Source organism: Talpa occidentalis, unplaced genomic scaffold, assembly GCF_014898055.3.
Source record: "Talpa occidentalis isolate TD23 unplaced genomic scaffold, MPIMG_talOcc4v2.1 talOcc4.12, whole genome shotgun sequence".
Classification (NCBI taxonomy): domain Eukaryota; kingdom Metazoa; phylum Chordata; class Mammalia; order Eulipotyphla; family Talpidae; genus Talpa; species Talpa occidentalis.
The window spans coordinates 22077295-22083170 of NW_023601212.1; the positions used below are offsets into that span (position 1 = coordinate 22077295).

General features: G+C 44.8%; 1 pseudogene; it reads right to left on the reverse strand.

Annotated features, from left to right (window-relative positions):
• Positions 1 to 968: 968 nt before the first annotated feature.
• LOC119242086 (E3 ubiquitin-protein ligase RNF138-like) lies at positions 969 to 2579 on the reverse strand (annotated as a pseudogene).
• Between the last annotated feature and the right edge of the window lie 3297 nt (positions 2580 to 5876).

A 5876-nucleotide genomic window follows, 5' to 3' on the forward strand; every position in this document is an offset into this window, starting at 1 on the left:
GAATTTTAAGGGGGCAGTGGGAGAATCAAGAGCTGAGATGAAAAGCAAAGAAGGATGATATAGCTGCTATGCCTAAGGATTTACAATTGAGTCCCTGCCCTACATATCACCTTATTCCCTGAGGTCTGCTAGAACTGGGGTTTCCCAGCTCCTCCCTACTTCTTACCTTCAATTCCTGCTAAAGTAACACCCTCAGAGAGGCAGTCCAGAGTTTGATTTAAAAAATAATAATAAATGGGCCTCCCGAGTGGCGCAAAGGGTTAAGATGCAACCTATGAAGCTGTCCGCAGCCACTGCAGCATGAGTTCGATCCCCAGCCAGGGAGCAATCCACATGGTGCAGCAGACCTCTCCTGCCATGCCCACGCTCCCCTCAGCAGTGTACTTTGGTTAATCTGTCTGTTCTGTTCCCCACTCTGTCTCAGGTGAATCCTCTCACCCTCCACACTTCTGGCCTGTACTCCAGCTCTTGTATGCATAAATAAAAATAAATCTTTAAAAATATGTAATAAATGAACAACAGAAATTTATTTCTGGAATGAGGCTGATGAAACCCCAAGATCAGGTTTGGGTTCTTGTGAAATAAAGCCCAATTCTGCATTATAGACTGTGGGGTTCTTGATGTGTCTTCACATAGCTGAAGGGCAAGACAGACTGATTTTGGATTACTGCTACTTGGGCAAATTTTTTTCTGAAGTTCTAGACTGAACTACTTTCACTAATAGACACATCAAGGTATTAAAACAGTGATTTCATGGAGTTTCTCCTTAAACATAGCCCTTGCAGGGAAGAGCTCCAGGGACCATGGTGAGGGTTCACAGATGATGTGGTGATGTGGTGATGTGGTGATGGGAGATGGACAGGGAACTATACCTGAGTGGAGAAATCAAATACTGTCAAAAATGAACAATGATGTAAAAAATTTAAAAGTTTAATAAAAAGCTATAATAAATAAATAAAATTGGTGAGTTAAAAAAATGGCCCTTGTGTGTACAAAGATGCTGAGATGTCTGTGGTCTTCAGATGTTTGCTTGAAAAAGATTCTTCAACAACAGGTTCATGTTGCATTTTCTCACCTAGCTGAAGATTCAAAAATTCTCCATAATCAAACTGAAGGCTTTCATTTAGATGACTAAGAGGATTTTTAATAATCTGGCTAGGATGTCCCCAAGGGAGAGACCCACAACAGGACATGTCACAGGCACAGTCTGAAACAGGTGATTGCCTCCAGGCTGCCAGTCAGCTGTCTGCTAAGATTTGACTCTTGACACAAGGGACACTTTAAAAAAAAAAAAAAGATTTTGTTTATTTATTCATACAAGAGCCGGGGTTTAGGCCAGAGGTGTGGGGTGTGGGGGATGAGAGGATTCACCAGAGACAGAGTGGGGAGGAGAACAGGCAGATCCATTGAAATCCACTGCTGAGAGGAGCAGTGGGGGAGACAGAAGAGGTCTGCTATGCTATGTGGGTCACTTCCCTGGCCAGGGATCGAACTCATGATGCAGTGGCTGGTGATAGCTTGATAGTGCTGAGACTTAACTCCTTGCACCACCAGGGAGGCCCTGACACAGGGACACTTAAAGGTGGGAGGCCCAGAAGAACTAGATTCTCTTGATAAGCTTCTGTATTATCAGACGAGGATGTTTCACTCCTATTGAATCTTAAGAGAGCTGAAGTTTGGAATGATAGAAGGAGCACCATGTTTATCTTGACACTTCTTATAAAATTTATAAGGATGTCCCCTGAGAAAGAATTTAATCTGTTTTGCAGAGTATCTGCAGCTGCCAGAAAACTTCCTCATGATGTTGTTAAGGTCTAAAGCCCATTCAGAATGGGCTCTCTCGTCAAGTCCTATTTTTACCACACAGGAGACAGTGTACCCTACTTTCTGTGGTGAAGGTCAGGAAATATTTTCCATGGGCAACATGCTGACTGGCAGGGTCTGCATGGGTATTTGAGCCCCTCCTGACAGTTGGGGAGGTAGACATTATTTTTGGTGAAGGATGTGGTTGCAGAGACCTCCTGGTGATGGTGGGCAGATGTGGGATCAAGGATGAACGGGACCTGCTAAATAGCCATTTATCCAAAGAAGACATAGAGATGGCCCACAAGTGCATAGAAAAAAGAAAACTTCACAGCACTTAATATGAAGGAAATGCCTATCAAAACCACAATGAAATGTCCCCTCACCCCTGGGAGAATGGCCCATATCTAAAAGACTAGAAACAACAAATGTTGGCAAGGACATGGAGAAAAAGAAAAGCTCATCCACAGTTGGTAGGAACGTAAATCGGTGCAGCCTCTATGGAAAATTCCTTTAAAAACTAAAATCGGTGGGCCTCCCCTGGTGGCGCAGAGGTTGAGCGCTGGGCTGCGAGGCTGCCCGCAGCCTCTGCAGCTCCGGTTCGTTCCCCAGCCACCAGCGAGAGTCCCACAGAAAATAAATAAATAAATAAATAAATAAATAAATAATAAAAAACTAAAATCGGAAATACTGTATGATCTACTTCTAGGTATTTATCAATATATGAAGACTATGAGAACATTAATATGAAAAGAATTATACACCCCTACGTTCATAGCAGCTTATTCCACAATAGCCAAATCAACCTAAATGCCCATCAACAGATGATTAGATAAAGAAATTGTGGTAGGGCCTCCCCGGTGGCGCAGCGGTTGAGCTCTGGGTTGCGAAGCTGCCCGCAGCCTCTGCAGCACCGGTTCAATCCCCGGCTGCTCCCTGGCCACCGGAGGAGAGTCCCACATGGCGCGCAGACCTCTCCTGCCGCCCGCTGCTCCCCTCAGCAGTGTGCTTTGGTCCTTCTGCCTGCTCTGCTCCCCGCTCTGGCTCTGGTGAATTCTCTCACCCTCCCGTGCTTCTGACTGTACCCAGTGCTTGTATAAATAAATAAATCTTTAAAAAAAAAAAAAAAAGAAATTGTGGTATATGTACTCAACGGAATACTACATAGCTATTTAAAAGATGAAGTAGTGTTTTTGGAACAAAGTGGACAAATCTTGAGGTGATTATGCTAAATCATAAGGTAAAAGACAATTACCGGATGGTTTCACTCATTTATGGAATACAAATAACCAAAGAAACTGAACTGGCAAAACAAAAAAATAATTCTTGGAATCTGAAAACTACGAAGTTTACCAGACAGGAGGGTGCGGAGCAAGGTAAGGTGATGGGGGACTAGCACTGGAGCTTTGGTGGAGAGTGAGTGAAGCATGTATACATGTTGAGGTATGAAATTATCCCCCTCAAGTTATATAGCTTCAGAAACAAATGGTATATCAATAATATTTGATTGAATAAAAAGTTGATGAATCTTTCTTTTTTTTTAAGATTTATTTATTTATTTATTTATTTATTTATTTATTTATTTATTTATTTATACAAGCACTGGGTATAGGCCAGAGGTGTGGGAGGGTGAGAGAATTCACCAGAGCCAGAGCAGGGAGCAGAGCAGGCAGAAGGACCGAAGTACACTGCTGAGGGGAGCAGCGGGAGGCAGGAGAGGTCTGCGCGCCATGTGGGACCCTCCTCTGGTGGCCGGGGAGCAGCCGGGGATTGAACTGGTGCTGCAGAGGCTGCGGGCAGCTTCACAACCCAGCGCTCAACCGCTGCGCCAACGGGGAGGCCCTGTTGATGAATCTTGACTCTGGAGTCTGGGCAAGTTTCTTAACCTCCCTCAGTTTACATCATTTCATCCATAAGATTTCTCACATACTTGTTGAGAAGATGATACACAAGATTATGTAAAGAAAGCCGCTAGCACCAGCACACTGGTATTCAGCAATAGTTAACTCCTGTCTCTGTTTCTCCTGAATTTATGCAACAAGACAGCTCAGGACTCTGAAATATATAGTGATTAGATCAGCAAGGGGTCTTTCATCTCTTAGCAAGAAGGGGGAGATAGTATCTCCTTTTCCTAAGAGGAGCTGAGACCTAGCTACTTCCTTAGATGCACACACAGCCAAAAGAGTCAGAGTATCCCTGTGCTTTCCCCCTTCTGCACATCATCCCTCCCCACCCCCACCTCTGAGTTGAGATCCACATCAGAAGATCTTAGCTTAAGTATACTCAGAATTATCCACAGGACAAAATGCCACAGGAAGCCATATGAGAGTGGAATAAGCTGAAGCTAAATTGCAGTCGTTAGATATCTGATCTAACTTCCGTGTTTTACAGGATGAAGCAGACACAAGCTCAGAGAGGAACAGCAACCTGTCTAGGGCCACACAGCTAGTTGGTAGTGAGGAAGTTCTGAGACCCCTGGTCTGATTCTAGCTCAGGCTTCTTGCCACTATCTCTCGTGGGCCTCTCTGTCTCCTGAAGGAGCTCTCCCCACAGATCCACGGCTGGCTTTATTTCACAGTCAGAGAGATCTATGTGATTTTTTCTGAGAATCCAGCAGCATGTTTCTCTCTGACATGTAAGCACAGTGCAAAGAATACAAACTGGCAAACCAGGAAACAGAAATAGTTCCTATCTCCTCGGCTGGGGAATAGCAACATGTATTTTCCCCCCATTCATTCAGTCCTAAAAGATGAGTTCCAGCCTATAAGCCTGCATTAGTTCCACCGCTGTGCAGCTGCTATCCCCACTGTGGGGTTGGATGAGTCTGTCCAGTTCCTTTTGCTCTAACTTCCTCATTTTGTAGACTGAGATGCAGCCAGGGGCTGTGCTATCTCTGGGTCACTCAAATCAGAGGCAGAGCCAAGCTTGGAACCAGTTGCCTAGTGACCAGACCATTCTCTTTCCAGCAGTGTGGAAGATTAACAGCCAGAGCAGCTCTGTCCCTTCCTAAAAGGTCAAGAATGAGAACAGCAAACTCTTTGGTGGTTCCTGACAGAAACAGGTGGGATAAGGTCCAGGGAAGAACTGGCATGTTACCCTCAGTACAGAATGAAGCTCAGTTGAAACTATAGGATAAAACCAAGGACAATATAAGAAAAGGCTGATTATTTCCTGGTGTCCTTTGGGGAACTCATATCTTTAATGGGCTGAGATGCTGGGAGCTGTCAGCAGCTGCTTGCAGCTGCCGGGTGATGAGACGGATGTCTGTGGTGGTGCGGATGCAGAGATGAGAAGGGGGAGAAACGTTTCCACCTTCCTTACCAGCACACCCACACAAACGCGTGACACAAACTCAGGCCAGTGTTTTGCAGCCTTTTGTTTCGTGTCTTCCCTGACTATCCTTTTCCCAGAGGGTGGGGTAAAACACAGGACAGATGTGGCCTGCAGCCTGTGTCCCAGAGGCAGTGGAGAGTGGTGGACAGAGTAAGATGTGTGACATCAGAGCGAGCCCTTGAGCACTATCACTTACTGAGTTACCTGGAACAAATTTTTTAACATCTCTGAGCCTCCGTTTTTCATATGAAAAAAAACAGGGATGCCAGGGCTTTGTAAACTCAGGTTGTTTATGTTACTGGAAGTGTAAACTGTAGGTAAAGTGGCATGACCTACTTTGTGTTGGTCATTTCTTTCTGTTTCTTGTTTCTCAGTTGAAGTAAAGAATTAGTTGATTCAGAAGTGTTTGCTGCGTGCTCATAAAAGACACCGCAGGACTCATGGGAGAAGCAGAACCTGGGCACAGTACTCAGGGTGGTGTCTCCTGACCTCCCTGAGGATGAGCACCAGGAGGTGTGGGAAGACCCTGTTCACTGGCTCACCAGGGTCCATTGTCAACACTCTGTGACCAGAGAGGCTTAAAAATTGAAACCCTTTTCTAGCCAATAATTCAGGCATAAGAGAAACTTTCAGTTTCCTTTTACTAGGTTTCTTTTCCCTTAGGGAACTTTGGTAAACATTTGTTTTTATCTTATGTGCAAATCAGAAGTAGTTTTGCCTCTACGGGCCATCCAGTTGAA